A 27,897-nucleotide genomic window follows, 5' to 3' on the forward strand; every position below is an offset into this window, starting at 1 on the left:
CCAGAAATGGAGGAGGATGGTGTATGTTTGTGTACAGCAATATATCAGTCACCACTGTGAATCCACAGCGTGCGGATGGACCCGAGCTGTGACAGCAAGAGCACGGGAAAAACACTAAATGCGTGAAAGATGTGCCCACAGCTCGTGTGGTCGTCCGCACTGAAGCTCAATGTTAACGGTGCTGGACGACACATTTTATTCAGGGGTTATCAATAAGAAGGTTAAAAAAAACCCACCGCAAACAAAAACAACAACAACAACAAAGAGAGACGACACAGAGGAAGGGGAAAGTGGCGAGCGAAGGCTTCAGAGCAGAGCAATAATTTACAGGTATTGTAAAAGCAGGGCTGGCGGGGACGTCAGTAAAACAAAAATGCCAAACCGCTCTCCGGAGGGAGTGCAGTTTTATAAATTTCCACAGACATTTTTCATCAGAGGAGAGTGGAACACTTTCTCAAGTAGTCCCTCCAGAACATTCAAGCAGGGCAAAGTGCTTTCTTTGGAGCCATTCTTTAATTGCCCTGTAAAAGTCAAATATGAAAAAAATGGCAAGGAGTGGTGATGGAAACATTTAAACAGGGGAGAAAAACATAATGACTGATGATATGTTAAAGACTGATAAAATTTTGCATCTTTCATCTTGTTTTGTTTTTTTCTGTGGAGCGATGCAGCTGACATCGGCTCAGTCGCCACCCCTCCACGCCTCGCTCCCCGTGAAGCCCGAGCACAGAGCGACGGGGTTAGCGGGTTGCTCTTTCATGCGCTCCCTCAGGCCCCTTCACTTTGATAAAGGTTGCATACCTCCGGGCATTTTCGAGAACATTTCCCGCTCTCTGCTGACACTTCCACCTTCCAAACCTCTGTCCCCCCTCTCCCCACCCTCTCAGCACGCCCTTCCCCTCCGGCGCGGAGCAGTTTACCGACCGTGACACAGCGTGCAGGCTGGATAATCCCAGCGAGACCGAAGCACCATTAGGAAAAGGAGGCCGCTAAAATGCCAAACCACATTACCGACACCCTCCCTCACACACACACACACACACACACACACACACACACACACACACACACACACACACACACACACACACACACACACACACACACACACACACACACACACACACACACACACACACAAAATCCTCCTCCTCCAGCTTCATTGCTACTGGGTTTCCTCGCTGTCTCTTTCACAGAGGGCACCTGGTACCGCATCTCTTTATTAATGCATGGAGGCAGGGGTGGAGGGAGGAGGGTCTCCCGCACGCATTCGCATAACTTCTCATTCCCTCACACAGTCACTTATCTATGGTGAAAAGCATGACTATATATTGCGGCTGCCCTCTGACATCGGGGTCGAGGAGGGTGGAAAGACTAAGCGTGCTGTTGTGCGTGCGTGCGTGCGTGCGAGTTTAAAGCTAATCATGCAGCATAATGAGGCTACCTAGACACGCAGCCTGCAAGGTTAATGGAACACCTGTATGCACGCTGTGTGAGAAACGCACAGAGGGAATCGTGTGTAAATCGGTGGAAGCCTTTCTGTGTGCGGGGGTTTTTCTTTCTTTTGCAGACTCATGTGGCTGGTGCATGTGACAGTGTGTACATTATTCACTGGAAGTGCTGTTGAGCTCTGAGACACGGTAGCTCAAAAGAAAATGGTAAAACGAGATGCCACAGCTCATATCTGTCTGCATCACAGAGAGGAGGGAGGGAGGGGGGGCGTGTTCCTGTGGGCATGCCTGCATACTGTAAGACCTTAAAGGTGAGGCGAATCAGAGAGGTACACAATTTATTTATTTTTTTTTTTTAACTGTGAAAAAGAATTGGGTTGACTTGTCACGAGACAAAATAAAACATTTAATTCGCTGGAACGGCAGGTTCCAAATTTGGCGTTTATGAAATCGACTGGACTTTTTCCCCGATCTCCAAACAAATATCTAAATCTGATCAAACAAGTCGTTATGTTGACAGCTTTCAATTCCATTCAATGTCACCAGCGTCTGCAGGCAGCCTCTGAAGGAGGAGGAAGCGGGCAGCTAAATTATGCAAATGTCTGTCAGTTTAACGAATCAGAGGCAGAGAATTAGCAGGCTGTTAGTCTCTCTTAGACCCGCAAATGCCGCTAATACAGATGAAGGGGCTGGAGCCTGATTTCATTATCGCTACTCTCGGAAAAAAAAGGAAGAGAGAGAGAGAGAGGAAGGTGGAAGGGAAAAGGGAGAGATGGAATGAGAAAGAGGGTGAGAGAGATCGGAAGATGGAGACAAATGTATGTGAAAACACGGGGCCTCTATTCAGAGCTCTATCAACTCCAAATATCAAATTAGCCAAATGAATGGTACAAGATAGAGGACAGCACACAGGGAGGAGGGAGAGCACGGACCGAGCAAGTGAAAGGAGCAGAGGGGAGGAGAGAGAGAAGCTTCCAGGGCGTGTTGAGGATGGGAGGGAAAGGAGAGCATTTCAATAATCGATAGAGCGTGAAGAGAGTGAGACACGGGCAAAGAGGGAGAGAGAGACAGAGGAGCAGGATATCACAGTTCATTAGTCATAGCTGGTGACAACTAGAGACTGTAGCAAGAAGATTGTCACTGGGTCTTAATCAGATGAGAAACGATGGGACGCTAATTCCAACGGCATTATACCGTCTATTGTCTGCTTCTGAAGGGGCTTATCGCAATCTCTATACCTCCGACTGCTGCTGCTCCTCCTGTTTCTGTGCCAGCAAACTCACCAGGGAAACTCTAAAGAGCGGGGGAGAAACTAAACTCTCCCTTTTTGCAAAGTCTCATTGTCTCTCATGCTTTTCGCTCTCTCTCACCCGCTGTCTCCCTCTCTGCTAACATGGAGAGAGAGAAATATGTAACGCTGCAGTCGCCCACAGAGCTACATACTGTAAAATAAAAAAGAGAGAGAAGAAAGCACTTTTTTTTTTCTTTTTTTTTTTGCAAAGTTCAAAAGTTGCTGTTCAGACTTTCTTGAAAGTGGAAAATAGCTGCACTTTGACTGATAGGTTAGTTCTGTTATCTGGTTAAAGGAACTCGGGAAAAGTTAAGCAAACTTAAGATTAAGTGGAACGCTTTACTTTTTGAAGATTTTCTCAGTTTAAAGAGTTCAAGTCTTCAATTTGGGCGGAGAACAAGCAGCTGAAGCCATTGTGTACAAGAATTAGCACAAAGCCGACCTGTCAGGCTGCTCCCGCTGAGGAAATTTACAATATATGAACCACTGCAGGTCTGTGGGGGTTGAGACTGAACTCAGTGCTAGCCTTTGTCGTGGCTAGAATCGCTTTATTTATTATGAAAAGAAACAGTCGCTTAATTGAAGGTGTTATAAAAGATCGCAGCGAGCTTCCATTACTTTTTTTGAAATCCATTAAAAAAAGAAAAGAAAAAAAATAATAGAATCCAGGGTGTTTTAACTCTAACAGCGCCCCAGGGGACGGCTACACCTATATACTACATTTGTTCTTTGTGAACTTCGAGTTAACTCTCACATGTTCATCCCATCAAACGTCTCGAAATCTACAAAAAAGGCAAATTAAAGATACATTTCAAAAGCATTCACGTATTCCAAGAAGTAAGCCCGAAAAGACGAGATGGTTCGACAAAATCTGATTTTTTTTTCTTAACAGTGCACAGAAGCTTCTCTACGGCATGAACCAGGAAATCAATTCTCTCTTTTTAAGCTACCCATTAAAAGGCGCCAAGGAGAGTTAAAGCACTTGCTCAAGACACACCATTACCATATATTATATATTCTGTTCCGAGGAAAATCGTAAAGATCACACACCATTAGACCGCTCGCAGAAAAGTTTTAAGCACAAAGTTCAATTTCATGCAAACTATATACTAACGCACTTACACACACACACAAGAAAAAAGAAAAAAAGATGGAGAAAGATAACAGAATGTCATATTCTCTCTCTTCTTTACTCTGTTTGTACATAGACAAATAAATACTGCAGCATCCTCCTTAAAATGCACATCCCCTCCATGTTTTCCTCTCTTAGGGTCTGTTCCTGTCAGAACCATGGCCCAAAACTCTCAGTCAGCCGGCTCAGCTGGGGACGGCCCTCGCCGGCTCAAACAACTTCCCTGCCTGGCTGCAAATGTGTTTACTGGATTTGTACCACTATGCTGCACTGCCTGCCTCATTCACCGCAGCTGAGCAAAACCTACAGCGGTCGTGCGTCGACTGCTACGTGAACGCTGTAAGCGCTGGAGTGCATTCTCCTGTGCGCTTCGTTACAGGCGGCGGGGAAGGGGCACAGTTTTGACCAAAAAGGACTCATTTTGGAGCAAAAGAAGGCGGGCCATGTGAGGTTAGACATCCTCCTCTCTATCCCTTCAGTTTTCTCTTGCTGACTTGCTATCCTCAACTATTATGTATATTTTTTTATGTTGCATTTTCAAATACTCAAAGATAATACCAGTATAAGACCAACACAAGTGACCTCTGCTGTATAATTTTTGCATTCTGATGAGATGAAGAAATAAGGCTTCACATGCAGCTTGGTCCGGGTTAAGCTGCTCCAGCTGGCACACGCTTGTGCTTCCAAAACCCTTGCTGGATCTGCCCGCCATCATGAAATCATCATTAGGCCAGACTTCTTTAAACATGCCAGTTCTGATACGTTGCACACGGCCTACATCTTTTTTAAGCGATTATACCGCGTGCTGGAAACTTTACACCACAATTTCTGCTAATCCGCTTGAGCAAAACTGTGATCGCACCAGTGACTTCAGATGTTTTCGATTGGAAGTCGCCGAGTAACTGTTCAGGTTAAATTATTTAGACCCAGCAGCTTCTGTAAGACCGAACGAGCTGGTCTGTTCCTCTCTTGCCAAAACAATAATGGACTAATCCTGATGTAGCGATTTTCTCTTTATGAGAGTAACACCTGTGATTGTCTGGCAAATGAGAATTTGGTCTGACGAGAGCATATTGACTGATGAATTGACCAGTCGACCCCCAGACTAAAGACCCAGTATACAGAGCCTGCAGTTTTTGGTTGACTCGCTTTCTCCCGATCGATCGCTCTGGCACCGATGCGGTTGTTTGTGTTTAGCATGCGCTGCGTGTAAATTGTTTGAGCTTTCTGTTGACACGCGATATCGTTTTCCAAACTGTTCTGACCGATACATCTGAGTTACCAGCATGTGTTCACGTTAGCTTGCGTCTACGTAAGAATATTGCCGACTGTCATCTACATGTGAGCTTTTCTGTCTGTGCGAGACGGGTGAGAGACAGTCTGAGACTGTGTGACTTAATGTGACAAAGCAATTCTGCGCTCGGCCGTGCGCGTCTACGAAACACTGCAGAACTCGGGCTGCAATTTGATGTGTGCGTGTGTGTGCGCTCGTGCTTTTGCTGCCAGTGCCTCCAAGTGCGCGCGTACGCTACGGTATGTGTGAAACACTACGAAAAAGTGTGACGGGTTGTGACAAAGTGACTCTGTGTGTGTGTGTGTGTGTGCAGAGAGAAGTTTGTCAATGAGCTAGAAAGCGAGAGAGAGCTTCTGCATCAGTTATTTGTCAGTGCCGGTGTTACACTTGGCTGAAAAGACCAGTCAGGAGAGACCAGAGCGCCTCCTCCCTAATGACACACTTTTCTCTGTGCACTCTGACTGACCTCGCCACACACCAACACAAGAACACAAACACACACAAACACAGTAGAAAGGTGGAAGCAATGTCACGGTATTGGAAACCTGTGTATTTCAACATTACGATAAAGAGGATGAATGAGCGCGTGCATAAGGGTATGCACAAAAATACATACTGTACGTATAGCAGCGCAGAACTGTGTCTAAAGCTACGGCAGCTACTGTGTGTGTGTGTGTGTGTGTGTGTGTGTGTGTGTGTGTGTGTGTGTGTGTGTGTGTGTGTGTATATATATATATATATATATATATATATATATATATATATATATATATATATTTATTTATTTAAGTGAAGGTCGGCCCTGGTTGGATTCACAGTGAGTGTTCAACAAACCATTATGAGGCGCCACAGCTGTGGACCTCGCGCATGCATATTGTGTGGGTGTGTGTATTCGGCATTGTGTAAATCCAGCCCACTCACTAGCGACTCCTCTCATTCTACCGATAGCCTCTCTCTCGTGTCCTTTACAGAACTAATTTTCTCTTTCATGCCTTCGCTCCTCTTTATCGATAATACAAAAAAAAAAAAAAAGGTGGATGTATGCCTCAGCAATTACTCCACACAAGGATTCTGGAGTCTAACGCCGGACTGTATACTCAGCACAGAAAAATCCGCTGTGAGAGGATATTTTCATTTTATTTCATCTTTGGTCAGTACCAACGTGTATTAAAGTCATGGCTGAATTCTTTCTCATTTCAAATTCTATACAAGGGTTTTATGATGTCGAAGGACTGGACTTTAAATGGCTCACAATTGACACTGACTTTGAACTCGGCTGAGGTCTGGAAAATTGGGCCCGTCTCCAGGCTAAAAACGGGATCCTCGTGTCTGCTTCATGCAATATGTAGCGTGGCCTGCACACTACGTATCGCTAGCTGCTCCAAAGCTGGAAGAATTTACAAAGAGCTCATAGTGGAGATCATGAAAGAGCACTAAAAAGACTTTTCTCACCTCTTTTGTAGAAGGGAACAAGTCCATATTAAAAACAAGCTTGCAACAGAGGATTGTTTCATTTCTTAGTTCCTGTTTGATTAGAATAGGTGGTTAATATAAAATCCTCACTATGACAACCTTGCATTTGGCATCAATACAAAGCGCTTACTTTAATTTATACCATAGCAAAACAATTCCATACTTACAATAGGTTTAATGTATTTCACTAAATCGACCGCAGCAGCTTGAAATTAGACTTTAAATAAAAATTCATAAATGGCATTACAGTTTATTGTTGAAACAAACAATAACAGCACACATAAGCCAGTATTGGCTGTAATTGTTATTAATCTCTGGCTCTCTTCCTTCTATCCTGTTTTCCTTCTCTCACCCCAACCAATCACAGCAGATGGCCCCGCCCCTCCCTGAGCCTGGTTCTGCTGGAAGTTTCTTCCTGTTAAAAGGGAGTTTTTCCTTCCCACTGTCGCCAAAGTACTTGCTCATAGGGGGTCACATGAATGTTGGGGTTTTCCCCTTTATGTATTATTATATTATTATTGTATTACCTTACAATACAAAGCACCTTGAGGTGACTGTTGTTGTGATTTGGCGCTATGTAAATAAAATTGAGTTGAATTAATGTGTTACGAAGAGTTACTGTATTCAAATCACATGTTTTGGTGTGACTTTGGTGACGGTAAAGGAGCTCATTACAACACCAAATTTAATAACAACATCCATCCATCCATTCGCTTACCCTTATCAGGGTTGCAGCGCTGTCAGGGCCTATCCCAGCCACCACAGGCCTCAAGGCGGGGCACACCCTGGACAGGCCGCAATAACAAAGGTCCTTTAATGATCTACACAGGGGGCAGATAAAATAGAAGCTCCTGTCATGGACAGCATGGCTACAATCAGCTGTTTCTAAGGTAGATTCACTGAGGCGATCACTTTCAGGTCTGCAGAGTCCTAAAAGCACCTTGTACGTTACACCACTATGGTGAATGAGCCAAACCTAGTTACAGCTGCTCAACTGTGATTGGAACGTCTGTGTTCGTTGCAGGTTTTCAGTAAATGTCTTTTGCATTAATTTCCTCTCCTGTTTTTTGTTATATGAGTCTCTGGGGGGTAGAACAGGGGCATCGCAGTCCACTCAGGTGAGCGATGAAGCAGTTTACCATCTTTCCTAAGAGGTTAACAGAGTGGCCATTACACTTTACAAATCGTGGATAAAACATTTTAATGTGAACACACTCCTGACGGGGTAACTCCACTTTCTCCACTTTCTGAGAATCCTCAGAAAAATGGACCTGAAGAAGGAGCTGCTGACCGTCTTCTACCGCTGCTCCATTGAAAGTGTGCTGACATATTGCATCGGTGTGTGGTTCTCCAGCTGCACCACAGCACACAGAAAGGCACTCCAGAGGGTCATCAACATGGCCCAAAAAATCATTGGACATCCTCTTCCCTCCCTGAAGGACCTGTACAGCACTCGCTGTCTCAAGAGGGCACGCAGCATCCTACGGGACTGCACACACCCAGGACACCGGGTGTTTAAGCTGCTGCCGTCTGGCAGGAGGTTCAGGCTGCTGAGGTCCCGAACAAATAGACTCAAGGACAGCTTTTACAACAGGGCAATAGCCCTGATCAATGCAAATAGCTGACCTGACTGGATACCTCCCTGGACTTTTTAGGGGGAGGTAACAATGTTTAAAACGATAACAATAATATTTATATTTATAACAAGGTGCAATAATAATTAATGTGCAATAATAACAGTGTGCAATACACATACACTTATTCTTCTTTTTTATACTAAGTTAATATACTGTGTTGTGTTGTTTGTTACGTTGTGATGTGTCATATCGTGTCGTGTTGTGTTATATGTAGTGCCGACGTAGGACAGTTTTTCCAATTTCATTGTACTACTGTACTATGTATGACTGTGCAATGACAATAAAGAGTTATCTTATCTTATCTTATCTTATCTAACTGCAGCAATCACACCGAAGCATCATAAAAAAACAGCGAAATAAATAAATAAATAAAATAACAATAATAATATTAATAGATTCAGCACTTTGTTTATTGTATCATTTCCTCCCACTGTTCAAAGTTATCTGTTAGGCAAATCCATCGACATCAGCAGCTTTGAAATTGGTTTTATCTCCAAAATGACTAATGTGCATGTGGATGAGAGAGCCTGTACAATCAGGAGTGAATGTTAAATATATTAATATATGCGCCAAACAAACTCTGCCACGAAAAACAAGGGGGAGATTGAGCTGGTTACGTTTTCCCCGAGAGCAGAATGCAATTATGAAGAGTGTGTAGGACAAAGTAAATAAAGCAGGAAGACTGTGTGTGCTTGACAAGATGAATAATTTCCTTCCCAACTTCGCCGGACTTCACTTAATGCCGTTCTTATTTCTAGAGAGGGTTCATTCTGTTGAGATACAACTCGTGGCCACGGCTGAAAAGGTCACCCTCAATGCCACAGTGGAGTCTAATTACCATGTATTAAATGGCTCGACCCCACTTCATTTGCATCCGGCCCTGCCATTCTTCCCTCAGAAGTTGTTTGGGGCAAAGATCACTTTTGGCAATGCGCAGGCGGCGCTCCGGTGGGAACTCTGTGGAGCTCAGGAGAGAATTAGTAACCGCCGCTTCCTCCCGGTGTAGATGTGCTGCATTCTGATTTATGATTTTTTTTTTTTTTGGTTCAAATAATCCAAAATGTTTGCAAAAATGATTTGACACGTGATGTGTCAAAACTCACAATTTTAAATTTATTTTAAAGCTAACTTTAGTATTTACTTTTAAGGGAATAAAATTCTAGTTTGTACATTAAACATTATGTAGCAGGCCAAATAAAATCAGACATGAATAGCTTGAGTTTATTAAATTATTATTAAAATCTATTATATTGCAGCATATGTCTAACTAAGCAGCTTGTTCTCTTTTCTTTAGAGATGTAACACATTTCGGGGTCAAATTTCAGACGTCACATTTGACATATTTGAAATCTTTACACTGCACACCAGAATCAAAGCTTTCAAATTCGAAGACTTTGTCAGTTACCGGCCAATAAATCGTTAAGCCGACCTTGAAGAACTTGGTGGATGTAAATCAAATATTCATTTAAACTTTTAGAGCCACCGTGTGTACAGACAGAACAACACATCAATGATTATAACCATCTGCCCAATAGGAAAATATCACAACCAGTATTTATTCTCCAACTTGATACAAAGTATATAAAAAGGCAAACATTGGCCACATCGGTGTGACAGCTCTCTTATGTACACTTGCATTCAGAGTTTCAAGGTAGGTGGCAGGTAGGTTGGTGGGAGTTCTTCAGTGAATTCATGCAATCAAAGACTGATTCATCATGCAGAGCAACATGCATGACTCCTTTTTGCTGAAGATGGCCCTTTATTACTCTGGCTTTATGTTTGGGGTTGTTAAAAACTGAATAGGGGTCCAATTAAAACACACTGAACTGAAAGAGTGACTACATTTCTAGTATGAGTTGAAAGCTTTTTTCCCCAGAGTACCGCACTTAACAGATGATATATGATTTCTATCCACTTGACTTCATATCACAGATTCTTTCAGTCTGAATCTCAACATCCAAGTGTAGTGAGAGCATGTGGTAAGCTCGGTTGTCACTCTGTCTTCGTCAGCTCAGTGTGAACTGAGGATGTCAGTCAAAATAGTGAATATGCTCAAATAGTGTGCTAACCCGTCATTTAATTAGAATGCACACCTCGGCTTCACCTAAGAGTTACATACAACGGTAATCCCTCCCGAGGATGCTTAATACAAGGAAGAGACACAAGGAAGACGGCCAATCAACAGACAGATCAGGTGTGTGATTGAGCCGTGTGTGATTGAGCCGTGTTTCTCACTGCGATTGTTGCAAACATCAGCTACTAAAGCCGCAATTATTTATTCAACCAATTACGCCCAAACTCCTGAGACAGGTCTAAACAGGCTGAGGGGTGGAGCCACTGGAACGAAGCGGAGGTGTTAGTGGGGTTAGCTGGTATAATAAAGTGCACATTTCACACAGCACATTGCATAGCCAAGAGCCACATTCAGGGCAATAATGCAATAATGAGGAAATTCAATCAGCAGTGCAGGCAGTGTCTTGACTACATGACTGCTGAATTCATCTGAGAGGTGCGCGGGAGCACTGCGGCGACACGCTTTCCCCATTTATTACCGTAAATGTTAAGCTTTTACTACAGCCCGCGAAAGAAATCAAAACTGAGCTCAGGAGTGAAGTAAATATAAATTTAAAAGTATCGATTAACGCAGCCCACAACACACAGCTCTGCGGAGGCCACTTTAGTGTCTCTTATTGTTCGGGGTGTCGGGCATTGAGCGAAAACTCAGGGGCTGCCGGTGAAAGCTAAAGCTCGCCGAGTGGAAATTTGAAGGGTTTCCTTTTAAAAAATCCACAGAGCCGCCGAAGCCAAATGAAAGTACACACACTGTTCCACGTTATTACTTGTCACAAGGAAGCAATAAGTAGGAGAGATTTACAATAGGCAGAATAATACGTGCTAATATATTCGCGTTCCACCGGGCCTTTAGTTTGGAAATCTTCTTATAAAGAGTCTCTACATTTCCAAATGACTGCAGTATGAACAGTTAATGGACAATATTGGATTTAATCAACCATGGAGCACAAGTCTAGATGAAACACTAACAAGCGAGAGCGATGTACAAGTTTAAACTCTTGCATCCTGTTAGTTAGTTGTGATTTAATGATATCCCCCCCCTCAGATCTGAAGCCCCCACGCCTGAAATCAAAGAGCATAATTCTTTGGCAGGCCGGCCCTGATTGGAAAAACGCACAGGGGCCGTTAGGCTACACTCGCAGGTTGGATATCCTCAGGCTATTTCGCGGTTTCCTTTTTTTCTTCTTCTAAATAGCTTCTTATGGTCATTTCTCTAAATGACAGTGAAGTATTATCATGGACCCAGGGATTGACATTACTTCTAGATACCGAGCCCTATCAGCCTTTTCCAGTTATATAGCCCGGTTCTTGAGTGCATTCCTAGGAAACGCTCGTTTTCCCAGGCTGAAGTTGAACTCGTGCAACATACTGACATTTAAAAGCTGCACATCTTAGCATTGCTTTGCCTGCTTATTAGTTTCCTCCACAGTTTACACGCATAAGCAAAAAAAAAAAAAAGCCCTAAAATAGTGGGAAATGCTTCCATTTTTCTTGTTGAGCCGCAAAGGGATTTCTGTGTTAATTAGAGCCGTTATGGTGACGGCTCTGAAGCTGGACGGCGACTATTGTTGCTGCTCTGTGGCCGCAGAGATGGAAAATGGAAAAAAAAAAGAAAGTGCATTTTTGTGTAGCACACAGAAGAGAGAGAGAGAAGGGAATAGAAAAAAAAAGTCTGATGAAAGGTGGTTTTCAGCGTCCATTATTTTTGTTACAGTTTATGAATATCTCAGGAGATGAAAGAAATAAGGCCTGAGGGAGCAGCAGATGGAAAAGCTCCATCACATCTCGAGAGGTACAAACACCGACTCTCTTTCTCTCTCTCTCACACACACACACACACACACACACACACACACACACAGTGTGAAGTACACAAGTCATGCATAGGTGGAGATGCACACGGGGATTTTCAATTTGTAATCAGACCCAGCGTGGCGAACTCTCAACATTCGCCTTCGCTGTCCTCCTGTATTTGGCATCAAAGTTTCGCTCCGCCATAAAAGCCAAATTCTCTATGACATAGTGGAGATTACTCTGTCGAAAATGCAATCAGCCAAAGCCTGCCTCAAGTGCTGATGAATTACCGTGGCTTAGGAGAAGACAATGACTTGTCAGTTTTTGTGCCGATTGGCTACGATGAGGGACACGCACAAAAGGGAAAAAGGTCACAGTGCGAGCCCGCGACCCGAAAATCGTGACAGATCGGCATTCTTGAATCTTTAACTCCAGATCTGTCCGTGCACGTACTGAATACTTCTGCATTTTGAATCCAGAAACATCCAGCCTCCATAGAAACCGACAACAGTACTCTTATGTTGTTCTGATTTCATCTAAAACATTATTATAAACATTATGTGAAACTTGCGTCCTTTATTTCCTTCCTGTTGCAAACTGCATAATTTTTTCCTGTTCTTCATGTCCCCCCCTCAAAAAACCCCATGTCTTACGCTGATATCAGAATTGTTGATACATTGAATCTAGTGTAGTACGTATTAATCTTTTTGTGTCATTGTCAAAGTCAAATAAATATATATTTTTTTAAAGATCTCAAACAAATAAAGTGCTTATCTCTCACTCACTAACATATTGATTTAAAGTTTGGAGATGATCCAGTGGAAACTAAAGCTTTATACTAATTCATGTGACCCTGACCTTTGACACATGACCTTAAAGTATAGCATCTTGTATTTTATTATGTTTACCTTTTCGAGCAGATCGGACTAAAATCGTCGGCTTCTTTAAACTGTGAAAACTTCAGATTTTAAAATACATTCATGCAGTGTGTGATTTTGATTATGCATGCGAACAATGAAGGTCAGGGTTAATTGCTTAGCGAACCCAGGTCCTCGTTTCCCCCAAGGCCCAGTGTACTGTTGTGAAGTTTGAAGACGATCGATTAAATAAATAAAGTTCTTGTGACCTCAACCCAAGTTTCACCAAATTTAAATCAGCTTGAGCTCTTTGGTATCTACAACCACAAAATTTGAAAATGATAACTTGAAAAAAGTGGATGCTAGTCTGCTAACAAACAGACAGACAAACGGCACAGATAGACTATGTGCACGTTAGCATATGCTACTTCCGGTGCAGAAACTCCTGTGGGGAGCTTTGTTTCCGGTGTCCTAGTCGCGCCTTGTTTACAGTCCAAAACAAGTTAAGCAAATGAATGAATCAAGCGGCGATTTACATTTCTATAGATGTCTTGGGCATTTACCCAATATATCTGTAAATGATGTTCATCGACTTGTCGATATTTTTTCCCCGCGCCTCAGAGCAAAAGAGAAAAGGGATTCAAATGTTATATTTCTCAGCTGTCCCTCGTTTATCGCGGGTGTCATGTTCTAAAAACAACCAGCGATAGGTGAAATCAAGTAGCCAATTTTATTTTTTGACGGTGCAAAACGTTTCGTGGACATCGTGGACATCCAGTACTGCACTTCAGAGTCACACTGCTAGCGATCGATGCAGCGATTCTGTACTGTACAGGAGAGACGTCACGGAGGAGATCGTCTGCAGCGATCAGGACACAGGACACAATGTGACGTAAAAAAAAACATGGAAACTTGCACTAAAAAAATCTGCGAAACAGCGAGGTGAAAGGTGAACCGCGTTATTAGCGAGGGACCGCTGTAATTTTGAAGGTAAGTCACAACATACCCTTCGTAAATACTAATGTATAGAAACCCTTACCAGCAATCATTCATTTTTTGTACTTGACTAGCTGATATCGACATAATGGGAAACATCTGGTTTGACTATTCTTCACCTGTAGTTTGAATGCTGAACATTTGCCTGTTTGAATCATGAGACCAGTCACTATACAGAGATGCTTCTGAATGTGGACGATGTGTCTTCTGCTGCAGTGATGCAGTTCTGCTTGTGTTGAGTGATGTAAACAACTGATCGATCTAAACTCTTTAAACGTCAAAATTGATCATTAGATTTTTTATGAAACAACAGCGGTGAGTGTTCCCACCTTCTCCTCTTTGTAACTTAACGCGATCTTTCCGTTTTAGAGTTTTGGACATGATTTTGGAGGATATCTTCGCAGTAGCGATTGACCGCAAAGTAAAGCTACCGGAAATGTACAACCCCACATCCGGTCTCAAACCAGGAAGTTAGCATTTTCTCGTGCACAGGGTCTATTACAGGAAGAAAAATAAGCATTACATACGCTGAGGTGATATCAGAATGTTTGTTTAGAAGTTCTGCATAAACCGTCTGTTGCTTTGATGCAACATGCTGGGGTTTTTTTTGTCTTTCTGCACATTTATTCATACAGGATGATATGAAATGATGATCAATATTCCCTTTAAACTGTGCTTTCACCACGGTGAGCGTTACTTTTCAAACTCAGCTTTCACCCTTCGCCGCTGCATTGAATAGGAGCTAATTTGCTTGAGGAAACGGCTCGAGTGATCATAAAAATCATTTTACTTCAGGCGTGCTCGTGTAAGAAGTTGATTGCAAATAAAGGGATATGATCACAGTGCTGAAAGGATCGGGCTCGAAGTCATTTTAAAGTCAAACTAAAACACAAGTCCCAGCCAATCAAAAAAAAAAAACATCAAACACACAAAGTCACCGGCAGCATATTTTCTATACAAGAAAAACAAGAATACCTGTCATTCTTTCACCCGTCGTTATTAACCTTTTCACTTGTCCTCCGTCATCCCAGCTTCCTTAGTCACCTTTAATAAGGTTGCGGCAGAGGAAGATAATTGTGCAGTCGCCCACACAGGAGGCCACTTGAAGACAGAAACAGAAAGGGCCACGGGAAAACACTGCGAGCCAACTTTTCCTGAGTCGGTTGAGACGGTCTGAATTATGAAACCCCTGAACCGCCGCCGGATCAGCTGTGAGTGCCGTTTACTTTCTACGCCGCGCCGTCAATAGCAGGTCACGGCTTTTTACAGGCTATAGCGAGCATATTAAGGATGTTGTCTGAAAATAGCAGATTGCACTAACAGGAAATTGCTCCTCGACAGTGAAGCGCAGCAAGCTTACTGCAATTTGTGTTTTCTGTTAATGTCCTGCAACTTAATATTAAGAACAATGTGATTTTCACAGGAAAGCAGTGACCCGCGATTTACAGCACATCTGAAGTAAAACATAAATATGCTAACATGCAGATTTCCACGATTTCTCATGTTACTGTTCAATGTCTGTGATTACAACAACAACAACGTGCCCTGCTGAAGACTCCTTCATTAATAGAAATGCTGCTAGCAATGAACAATTCCTTTTTAAAAATTGATCTTTTGCTGTTACATCCCATTAAAAATGGATGAGGCGGGGGCGGTGGTGGGGTCACCGGCAGCCGGTGTTGTTTCAGCTTCAGCTGGAAACTGAAAATAATCCGAATCGTCGCAGGGCAATGCAAGAAATCAGAGTCTCATGTGGCCTCCTTTTTCTCTTTTCTTGTATCATACTCCAGCAGTGAAGTGCCGAGTCTCCCATGCTGCCTGTCAGCCTCCATCCATGTTAATACTCTGGGGTACGGTTTGATTCTCTGTGGCTGAAGAAAGGCACACAGTGAAGTAGGAGGAAGCATGTTTCCAGGCCTGTGCCCTGGAAACGGTCATTAAATAGTCATGGGTCCCTGTGCTGAGCTATGCCGTGCCATGCTAGGCTGAGCTGGGCTGCTTCAGCATCACTGGTCATGTAATGCTCATCGCTGCAAGGGGTCAGGCAGAGTGCAAGGCTGCTACTCGGTTACGGGACCGGTTTCTCTGCGCTTACATGAGAGTCTCTGCGCACGCCACACGGGCGCGCGCGCGTTTACCTCGCTTCAAGCCGGCTGGTTTGTCTGCTTTGAGTAAGGTCGCATCACGGTCACTGAGCGGTTTGACACGTCACGCAGATGGGAGATGGGCTCTTCTTATGTGTTTTTTGGAAAGGCTATCTATCTTGTCTTTTTTGTGAGCACGCGTGTTGCTACATATTCTTCTCTGAGTGGGTGTATGTAAGCTGTGAAGGTCACCAAGCAAAGCATATGAAAGTGGAAGAACCCTTTGAGGTTTTATCGGGTGATAAGAGAGTGTGTGTGTGTGTGTGTGTGTGTGTGTGTGTGTGTGTGTGTGTGTGTGAGAGTGTGTGAGAGAGACAGAGAGAGAGAGAGAGAGAGAGAGAGAGAGAGAGAGAGAGCGCTACCCTTTGCAGTGCTCCACTGTGGAAGCCAAATGAGACCCGACTGTAGACTGGAAAGGCTTCAGCGATGTGTTCTTGATGTTTGGTTTTCTGTCACACTTTTTTTTTTTCCTCCTGTAACAGCTCACAAAGGAAGGCACTCAGCTCAGTTTTAAAAAATCCATGGTGTGTGTGTGTGTGTGTGTGTGTGTGTGTGTGTGTGTGTGTGTGTATAAGAGTTCAGTTCTGTCACAGAGGAGCGTAAAATACAGCTAGCCACAATGTAACTAATATCAGCCAGGTTGGCACACTATTACTTTTTGCACAAACTTTTGATTACCTTTGGTTGGTCAATGTTTTAACGTGTCCTAGACAAAAGCAAAAATGATGTTTCCTAAAAATCTAATTTTAATTTGCTCTCTTCCATACTCAACTTGTTAGCCTCTCAATTTGGCACAGACAGCTCTGCTCGCCAGGTCTGAAGCCGGCCCAGTTCGGCTTTCTGCTCTGGATTTCTCTCTTTTTTGCTCTCATTAGTTCTCCACACTCTGGACTCTCAGCCGAGTTAAGCTACAATTCCCACAGAGCTTCACACATCCTGCAAACTGCCCTGGTCTCTCTTAGCTGGACCGACGTTGTGGATGTTACTACAACATTGGTTTGGGTTTCAACACCACCTAGATGCTATTATTAAACCTTCTAGCAAGCAAAAGCTTGTGATCAAGAATTACTCTCTACTTCCTCCATAATGATTATAATGAAACAAAATGAACAACAATAAAAATCTGTCCACCCACGGTTCAGTTCTGCGACTGTACTGTGCTCAGTTTTGACCATGTTTGCTGGGTTCACACACTCCCCCGCTCCGCCCCGACTCGACATCCCATCTGTGGCCCGTTCAGCCCTGCAGTAATTAATCATCTTTTATCTAACGACAGCCGCCTATATATTCATCGACCCGTCACATCTAGCTAGCTCAGGCTCCTTTTATAGCAGTGTTCATATCAAAACGTGTTGCTAAGCAACCTGGCATGCACAATTTTTGTTTTGCATTCATTTCTTTGAAGTCTTATCGACGTCCACGGTGGATCTAGGTACAAGTTATGATTTTTTTTCTTTTTATCCCACATCCGAAAATTAATTATAAGACAAATAACCATTTTAGAAAAAGTCAAAATATCAGATAAAAGGGTTTTATTTTAAGACACGATTTTTCAAAATGCCAAGCAGAAGCAGTTCTGAAGAAGCTTCTCGGATGAGAGGTGAAACGTCTTCAAGTAACTTAAAGAAGTCCAGATGCTTTTCTTTGCAAGCTCCTTTGACAAGCAGTTCTAGTTTTTAGAAATAGTTATATAGTAGCTGGTTGATTAATAATAATAATGCAATCAATTTGTCTGTGAAGGTTCTCAGTCCACAACAGCAATCAATTAATAATTCTTAATTGGCAGCCACACTGAGGTCAGGCTGACTTTCGTCACTTGGACGTGGAGTGACGGATAACTTCATCACTTGCTTAAGTTTGTGGTTTTGCCCATCTTTGGCATTACTGATCGTGGCTCAAGAGTTGGGAGTTCGTCTTGTAATCGGAAGGTTGCCGGTTCGAGCCCCGGCTCCGACAGTCTCGGTCGTTGTGTCCTTGGGCAAGACACTTCACCCGTTGCCTACTGGTGGTGGTCAGAGGGCCCGGTGGCGCCAGTGTCCGGCAGCCTCGCCTCTGTCAGTGCGCCCCAGGGTGACTGTGGCTACACTGTAGCTTGCCATCACCAGTCTGTGAATGTGTGTGTGAATGGGTGGATGATTGTGTATAGTGTAAAGCACTTTGGGGTCCTTAGGACCAAGTAAAGCACTATACAAGTACAGACCATTTACCATTTTACCATTTTAATTCCCATGCCAACTTCTTTTCCATGCCTTGTAATGTCCCTTCCCACCAGCCAGTGATATAGCCCTAAATCACAACAACAGCTGCCTCTAGGTGCTTTATATTGTGAAGACCCTGCAGTAATACAGACAAAACCCCAAACAATCAGATGAACGAGCACTTTGGCAACAGTGGGGAGGAAAAACTCCCTTTTAACAGAAAGAAACCTTCAGCAAAACCAGGCTCAGCGAGCAGCAGCCATCTGACATCTTTGTTTATTGATAAATAAAGCACTAAAATAGTCGTGACAATCTTTAATTTTTTTCTTTTTTGCTTGTTTGTTTCTGTAGCAGCGCAAAACCAAACAGAGAAGCAGAGAAAAAATTAAAAAACTGGAAACACACAATGCTTCAGCTTCTAATTGGCTGATTAAAAATTAATGAGGTATTATGGCATGTTTTTCTGCACTGAACATACAACTTGACGATCCTCCTCATGCCTGAGGGCAGGCATTTTATGCACTCAACATATACCAGCAAGATCTGAATCAATGGAGTGACGAATGACTTCCAACACACTGTAGACTCAGCAAATGTTAAATATTCTCATTAGCTTGCTGAAAGATCACTCCAGCAGCAGTGCTGGTGCCCTTAACGGTCTGAGCCTCCGGCGGTCCAAAACAACCCCCACCCAACACCACCACCAGCACACTTGTGTTCTCTTCTCCTCCCACCAGCATCGCCCTTCTTCTCTTTTCGTCTCAATCCATCGGTTGTGGGGCTTACATTGGCAGCTCCGAGGCAATATTGGCATCAGAGCTGCCATACGTGTCTCTGTCAAAGCAGAAGCAGCGGGGCATCAAAGACGGACAGACACCCGATATGTTGTAACTGCTGTTCCCCTGTGGGACGGATGATCCGGGTTGTTAGCACGGAGTTTCAAGATTAACCGAACCAGCTGTCCTAACAAAATGCTGCAACTTGACTTCTGCTCAACCTTCGGCTTCTGCTGTATCACCTATCACTTATAATTCAAACAGCTGTGTCCCCGAAACCATTAAAAGACAACTGAACCGTGTCCTCTGTTTATCAGGTTTTCCTCTCCGATCTTGAAAATAAACAGGTAACGCAAGACGCGTTTGGCTCGGCAATATTGAGCTGCCAGCAGCGGGTGTGTTAAGGAGAAGGGTCTGGGATAAGGAGAGGAAGGAGGAGAAGAGACAAGCAGAGCACAGAGCTCAGGGCAGAGGTGGCTTTCGGCCATCCATCTCCGGTTTCAGGATTCAGAGAGTGCTGACAGGTCTGGGTCCCCCGGCACAGGCCTCTGGGCTGTAACCACGGATACCCAGACAAACCAAGAGCTGTCACTCAAGCAGTACTAGCTAGAGAGAGTCACAGGAGATGTGAGAACAGGATAGCCAGACACCAGGGGTGTGTGTATGTTCTTATACCTCTGTATGTGTGTGTGTGCTGCAGATTGTACAAAAGGAAGGACAGTGTTGGTCTAGTGAGATATCATCAGTCACTCTTGGGAAAGACACACACACAGAAGACACACAGCAAACAAATTCTTGATACTGGAGAAGGTTTTGTGAAACTCCGGCTTAGACACACACAGACATGCTGATAATAGCAAACTGCCACTTCATGAATTTTGCAGCTGTCTAAATCTCCTTGACATTTTTATAAAAGCATTCTCCTCTGGCAAAGCGCCACTGTGCTTCTCTTAGAGACAAATAAAGAACGGTGCAAATTAAGACAAAGTTGGTAATGGCTAAAAAGTGTGAACAATCAGATCCAATGTCAGGGCAGAAAGGAGGTTAATAAACATGCACGCTTTAAAATGCGAGAGCTTCATTGCGCGGCTGTCTCTAAGAAACGTATGTTAGTGTTATTTTTAAGGTTTTTTCCAGCACGCACGCTGTAGATCTGAGGATCCAACAAGAAAAATACAGAAACAATGAAACCATAAAGAAAAGAACAGAGCACCTGCATATTGTGTATACAAACTAGTGAACTGTGTGTAGCAGAAACATAAAAATAAATTATTTAAATCTCAACCTTGGTTTTTTTTATTTTCTCCCCTCTTCTTTGTTCTACACCATGCCATTGATTTCTCCTGGTGGCAAAGAGTGGGATGCATGAAGGTTAGACACACACACTATGTAGATAAATGACTCCTCAGCTCCAGAGTTTGATCCAAATGAAGCAATGATGTAGCTCACTGGCCCGGGCCCACACTGAAGTGAAACAGTGTGCTAGTAAAAAAAAAACGTGAGCGAGGTGGGTCAGAGTGTGTGTGGGGGGAGCTGGGGGAAAAAATCCCTCCTAGTACGACTCATGGAGGGGAAAAAACAACAAAAAAAGACAACTTTGTTTACAAGATCAAATCTGTGGCACGGCAGAAACAGTTACACCTAACTGAGCCTTGCTTACCTTGCAAATTTGATTAAATGGCAGTTTGCGCTTAGTGTAGCTTCTGATGCCGGCCTCTGTGTAGCACGTTCTATTAAATCAAGAACAAGAAATCTGTGTTCGCACAGAAAAGACGACCGCTTTGCATTTGCGGCTCCATCCACATCCGTGAATGCAATTACGCGCTCGTGCTCCGTACACGTCCGACGCTTAACAGCTTGTCTAAACGTGCATGTGACCGCCTGCGAGTTCATGACTGTGTGGTAGTGATGTTGATGTTATTTTCCTTTCTCAATCCAATACCCAGATGCCCTGCTGGCTTTGCAGCACAGCAAAATTGGCCTGAGAGGTTTGGGAACACTTCCCCCTTACAAACAGGGGCAAATCAATAACGTCTCGGTTGAGGGAGCCACTCTCCATATGAAGGTGAGCTGACTCAGCAGTCTCGGGAACAGAAGGAAGGGGTGGGGGGTGGGGGGGTAAGCAAGGGAAGTGGGGATGGAAATGATTGCTTTACAAGCGGTAAAATGCACGGCGGTGTTGAGAACCCTCTGCAGACACCGCTCTACACGCCTTCTCAATCCCTCCGGTGGAGAAGCCGGATGGGGAGAGGGCGAGGAGAGCGCAGGCTGCATGCTCGGCTTGTAAATACAATAGCCCCGCTTTCCCGTGCCGCGAGCGTAATCCCGGGCTCAGTTTTTTCGCTTTCATAGTGCTCCCTGTCAATCTCCTCCGTTACAGTAGCCAGACGAGCCCTGATTTTTGAACGTGCCAAGTCAATCACAGCTCCGCAGTAGCACGATGGAGCCAGAGACCACAGGAAAATCCATGTCTTTAGCATCCCTTCGAGTCTATTTATTCTTGCAGGGTCTCAGCAGCTATGAGTGTGTTGATTAAATGTGGGAGTCGGCTAATTACGGGGTGTTCAGGCAGGAGAGTGGAAAGCGAGGGGAGGGCGGACGTTGCAGGGAGCACTGACGTCCTTCAAGCGCAGCGGGGAATCGGCAGCGCCGGGTTTGGCAGCGAAGACGGCTGTTATCAATTCTCATTAAAAATCCCGAAAGGCTGAATCATCTGTGAACATCACCTACAGACCCCACAGATCTATTTTCTTCCTGTCATCAGTTCTTGCACTTAGAAACGAGCATCAATCCGCACATTTCTTTTTTTAGTTTGTAAACGTTACACAAGAATGGGTGTAGGTGCGAGGATGCCTTCTTTCCTAAAATATCCACTTCCATTTGCACGGAAGAAGTCTGTTCCCTTACTTGTTTGATATTTGGTAGTTACAGTTTCACCTTTTTGCAGGGCAGTGACCAGTATTTCTCCACTTTTGAGTATGGCTATGTTAGTGTTGTGTGATACGAGGAGAGCTCTCTTTTTTGGTGTGTCTGTTTAACATCTGAATGCTTAAAAAAAGTTGGGAAGCTGTGGAAAGTATTATGTGAACGATGGTTTGTTGCGTTAAGAAAAGACAGGTGTCCTAAGGTGGAACTCTTGACCATTACCGTCCCTCCGGATGGTGACAGAGGAGGTGGTGTCAGGGAGTTGTTAGTGTCAGCAGCAGGAAGCAGTTGTCAAAACATGCAGATAATTGGGTTTATAAAAAGAATAGTTTATAGCATAATTGGCTCCCGTGCAGATAATTGAGAGGAGTGGCAGCTTAAGGCTTATAAGCAAGACCGAAAAGAGTTTTTTCTCTCAGATTTTGAACTAATAGGATAAAAGAGCAAAGCAATCCATGAACTGGTAAGTGTCCCGAGGCCCAGCTGAGAGGGAGCAATGAATGAGCGAGCGGAGCAGAGGAGCAGACTGAGCGAAGTTTTAACTTTGACAAAAATGAAAGGTAATGAAATGTTCAGCGTGATGGATTACCCATTTCCAGCAAAGTTTAAGTTTCTGCCAGTAGGTTTTCAAATGTAAATCAAATAGAAACCAACGGCTCCACAGGAGGGAAATCAATCCAAAACCTGCAGTGAATGCTTTTTCAAAATAATGTTGCCGTGTTGGACGTTGATGTGAAACCAGAATGTCAATGACGCAGTAGCTCTGGGTGCTTCACATTTCACATGTGGGATGTCCTGCAAGACACTTGGAAGTTTTCCTGACATAAGCTGGTTGCAATGCATAAACTAATGACAGCTGAGAGATTTTATTTCATGTTCAGGACAAGATCCAAGATCAGGTCACTGAAATCTGACCAAAACAGTAGCAGGATAGTAGAGATTCTCATGACTTGTGGAAAGACAGACAGATGCCTCACTGTGTCACAAGACCGTGGATCATTTGGTCAGATGAGGTTTCCTCATAGACGGGAGAATTCTTGTTTCCATCATTTACGGCAGGTCATCCAGGTCCTGAAATATACTGTGTGCAGGTGGGGAATTGCCACAGGTTTTGGAAATGATCACACAGGAATTAACGATATTAAAGAAGTGGTTTGATATAAATAAATTATCATTGAATCTCGATAAAACCAAATTTATGTTGTTTGGAAACCAAAAGAAAAACATCGAAGTAGAAATATGTGTTGACAATGTATATTTAGAAAGAGTAAATGAAATAAAATTTCTTGGGGTGATCATTGACCACAAGCTCTGTTGGAAGCCACACATTACTTATGTTCGGGGGAAATTGGCACGGGGCATTGCCGTCCTGGGAAAAGCAAAGCATATGTTGGATCAGAAAGCACTGCACATTTTATACTGTGCTTTACTACTGCCATATATGAGCTACTGTGTAGAGGTCTGGGGAAACACATACAAAAGTAACACACAAACAATAACTATAATACAGAAAAGGGCCATTAGATTAATAAATAATGTAGGGTACAGGGACCATACAAATGCACTCTTTGTCAAAATGCAAGCTATTAAATTCCAAGACTTGGTGAAGCTTAAAACAGCGCAAATAATGTATAAAGTCAAAAATAAATTGCTTCCCAAAGAAATCTGTAAATTGTTCATAGAAAGAGAAGGTGGGTATAACTTAAGAGGGAAATGGAATTTAAAAATACAAAGTGCTAGAACAACTTTAAGAACTATGTCAATCTCAATTGCAGGAGTTAAATTATGGAACAGTCTAACAGAAGAAATAAAAGACAGTCAAAACATAAAAGAGTTTAAAGTAAAATATAAAAACCTAATTTTAAATAAGTATAAGAATGAAGAAAACGGGGTTAACCCAGGACAGTAATGTTGCTGGTAATGGTGTTGTGGTTCTTTTTTGGTTGTTTTTTTGTTTTTTTGGTTTGTTTTGGTTTGTTGTTTTTCCATAACTTGTGTATCTGCAAATATACACATTCTGTATTTTTCATATGAAAGAAACTATACTGTGGTGGGGCTTGCTAATTTCTTGTTTTTGATTTATGTATGTTATGTTTTGTTTTACTTCATATGTTTATATGTTTCATATGTTGTTTGTTTAATTTAAGACAAAAAAAAATTAAATGAATGAGAGGTAAAACTTGAGGGGGTAGGGACAAATAAGTAAATACTTCAGCCTACTCCTTTTCAAACAAATAATGGAATGATATTTTGTAATGATTGTGAAGGCACATGTTTGAAATGTTTGAAATAAAAATGAACTGAACTGAACTGAACTGAACTGAAGCAGCAAAGTAGCCCCGGACCATCACATCACCACCACCATGTTTGACATGTTCGATGAAATGCTGAGTTAGTTTTATGCCTGATGTAACGGGACTTAAACTTTCCAACAAGTTCAGTTTTCGTCTCATCAGCCTTCAGAATATTTTCTCCATTTTTCCACAGTGTCTCTCTTATTGTTGACTCATGAGCACTGACTGAGGTCTGCAGTTCTTTAGATCTTGTTTTGTGAAACTCCTGCATGAGTTTATGATGCACTCTGATATTTTGGTTGGTCAGACACTCGCCGGACACTGACGTCTGGCGACGGAGCCAGACGTCAGTGTCTTTGTTCCTCAGCTGTTTCTTTAGATCGTGCCATGATGTGTTGATTTTTGAAATCTTTTAGCATATTAAACGTTGACAGACAGGTTCTTATGACTTAACAAGAAGAGCAATGACTTTTTCCAGACGGAGCCAGGTAGGTTTAAATAGCTTTTCCCTTAAAAAATGTGATCATTATTTGAAAAACTGTATTTTGTATTTATTTGCGTTATTGTTTAAAACTAAAACACATTTGATGATTGTGCAAAAATGGTCATCCCAGGCATCCATGTGCAAAGACGTGAGCAAATGAGGTTTATTCATAAAGCACAACCTAAGAGCTTGAAGTCAGCACAGCAGATTTAAACATGTAAAGCACTGGTAGGATCACTGAGCCTGAAAGCTGTGCAGGTGCAGTGGGAATCGGGTGCTCCTCTGGGGGCCGAAGGTGAGTGGCTGTTTTCCTCTCCCACAGTCAGAGGAGGCAAGCTTCACACTCCACGGTGACAGTAAATAAAAAGTATTTCAAAAAAAAAATCTGGCATCAGGCTTCCACATCTGCACTGCGAGAATGGCAGCAGTTCCTAACACGGCGTGAGGAACACAAAATTTTGAAGGAATGCTTTTTGTGACAAGCCGAATGCGGCGCCACGTCCCTGTCCATCATTTCGGTGAAATGTTAAATGGCATATGCATTGCAATATGTCAGAAAGTAATAGCCTACTGTCACATCTTCTCACATTTAGCTGCGGGTTAAAGCAGGTCTACCACGGAGCCAAGTGATAAAAGAAAGAACGGGGGGAAGAAGGGAACAGACAACCTGTAAATGCTGCTGTGTGAAAATCCACTGTGTGCATTATACATGTATATCTATATATAATATTCCAAAAACAAAAACATCCCATAAAGCTAAATAAGGCATGTGTCGTGTGTCGCTAGCTTTTCCTTCCATTGTGGGTGATAAAGTCATGCAGCCCGGCTACAGAAAGCTATTGACAGAGTGAGAATACTTGGTGCGCATAGCCTTTAAAGCAGCTGTCTGCTCTGGTGAGGGCTAGATGAGCCAACCGAGGTGAATATATTACTCTTACTCAGTGAATGTCACAAATGCCATTTCCAACTGCTGAATGTCAGCGAGACTGTTGGGGTGACTGCTAACACCGCAGAGCTCTGTGACGTCTATATCCCCGCTGTTAACATCCTGCATCCCCGCTTTTTAAATAACAAACAAAACCACAGCTGCTTTGAGCCAAGCAAACATCAATAAGTGAGAGAGACTGAAGGCGATTGGCCGGCGCGTTGCTGCTGAATATTGCTTAAACTTTTTTTTTGTCATTTCTCTAGGCTACATATGCTGCTTATTTTTTCCCGTAACTGAATGAGAGGCTTTGATATTGATTTTTTTTTCCCTCTTTCTTCCTTCCCAAACTGAACACAAACAATATTAGTGCAGAAATCTACTATTTCATAGGTGCAAACAAACAAATGATAAAGGAGAAGCTTTTGTCTCTGAAGTTCGGCGGGCGCGGAGACGTTTTTAATGAGCGACCCCTGTCGGCTATAGGCGGAGCCAAAATGGACTCGGGGAAACAAACAGGAGAGCAACTGAAGCACATCTCTCTAACACACTCCCAGCATCAGTGATGCTCATTGTTTGCAGTGCTGCCATCAGGGGCATGTTGCCTCTGATTATTTCCCCCACATCTTTTGATACGAATGCCAAGGTCGTTCCATGCATCAGATTTAGCCGCAACTCTTTATCGCTTTGCATCATCTCTCTCACATTCCCCACAGGTCATATATAAATATATATATCTCTCATTTACAGGTGCCAAATAATACTGCATGTATTTTTTTGTCTGAAAATGATATGTTTGATTAGGAAACACCTTAAATCTGTCAGAGAGAGCATGCTCCCGGTTAAGCTCATCATTGTTTGTTTGGATTTGAGACTGATCTAATTATTTTTCCATGAAGATTAAAGTTTTTTTTCCTTTTTAATTAAAGGCTCTTATCAAATCTGAATAAACCTGCATAATTGGCTGAACTATTGTGAGTAAGTTGCACTATTAATACCTTCTTAAACAAAACCCATCCCCAAAAAACCAAAGAGCAGCGTAGCAAATAGTTTCTTCAAACACCGAGAACGCGAGTCGCAAAACACGAAGCGGTAAATAAATTAAAAAAACAACTACAAAAAAAACACCAGACACTGACGGCCAGTTGTGTTCAACACAAGACACCCAACCATCAATATAAACAATAATTATTCTTTCAGAATGTCTGCAGATTATACACGAGGAAAGGCAACTAATTTCATGCAGCAATTTTGACTGTATTTACTCATAAACCACCTATCAATCTCCGTGCTTGATAAGTCAAATCATGCTCATCTTCATGCTTTGTGCGTCTGTCACTTAGAAAAACAGGACACTAGCTTTCAAGAAGAAAAGAAGGGGCACGGTGCCAACTGGCATGTACAACAAAGAAGAAACAATCTCCAGTAATTGCCTGCCATCAAACAGAGAATAGTGATTCGACGTGGAGGATAGGAGGGAGGGTTTGGCAGCACTTATTGCAAACCAGTGAAGGACGTAAGAACCATCCATCTTCCGAGACATCTCGGAGCTAGTCAAAATAGGAAGAAGAGGGGCCGGCGGCGACGGTGATTGTGCAGCGTTTGCAGGCAGACTGTGCTCTGCGGACCCAGGCGTTACACAAAGACCAAACGCTGACGGGGTAAAGGGTAGTCGGCCCGTGACCTTTAGAAGTTAAAAGGTAGGAAAGCGTGCATAGGCGAGAATGGAAGCTTATTGATTTCACACAGTTTATCGCCATTGCACGCAACAGCCCCAACGGACGACACAGGCAACATTTTCACCTGTCAGGATTAGGTGCACAGAGCCCGGCAAAGACAAGCGGAGCATGATGTAAACATGGAAGCCAAAATCGGATCCATCTATTTACACTGGACAAATAGCTCTCCTTGCAGCTCAATGTGAGACACTGAAAGATGTAAAAAATGGTCCCTGTCTGCTGACATGCATCACGTGTAGCCTAAAGCAGCACATGCAGAGCAGTGTGAAAAACACATTAACACATTTATGATCAATAAGAAGACTAGACGCTTTCTATTGATTAGTTTGTCTCCAGTGCAAAATATATATTCCATTAGTTTCTTGTGTATGTGTGAGGGTTAAACCATCAGACAATTCGACAACATGCAATTAA

The 27,897-nt window shown here is 43.0% G+C and overlaps 1 protein-coding gene across 3 annotated transcripts in view; it reads right to left on the minus strand.

The window, feature by feature from the left end:
* The window catches only part of klhl29 (kelch-like family member 29), a 259,109-nt gene that overhangs the window by 190,381 nt on the left and 40,831 nt on the right, over positions 1-27,897 (minus strand). The window contains exon 2 of one of the 3 annotated variants that reach the window (XM_085381924.1): positions 7,360-7,462. The exons of the other annotated variants lie outside the window; for them this stretch is intronic. The gene's annotated coding sequence lies outside the window, so the exon portion shown is untranslated. The remainder of the gene's footprint in view (positions 1-7,359; positions 7,463-27,897) is intronic. 3 annotated transcript variants of the gene reach the window in all.

The sequence above is a fragment of the Rhamphochromis longiceps genome, linkage group LG15, assembly GCF_057381845.1.
Source record: "Rhamphochromis longiceps isolate RC_006_pf linkage group LG15, R_longiceps_female_GT1.1, whole genome shotgun sequence".
NCBI classification, from domain to species: Eukaryota; Metazoa; Chordata; class Actinopteri; order Cichliformes; family Cichlidae; genus Rhamphochromis; species Rhamphochromis longiceps.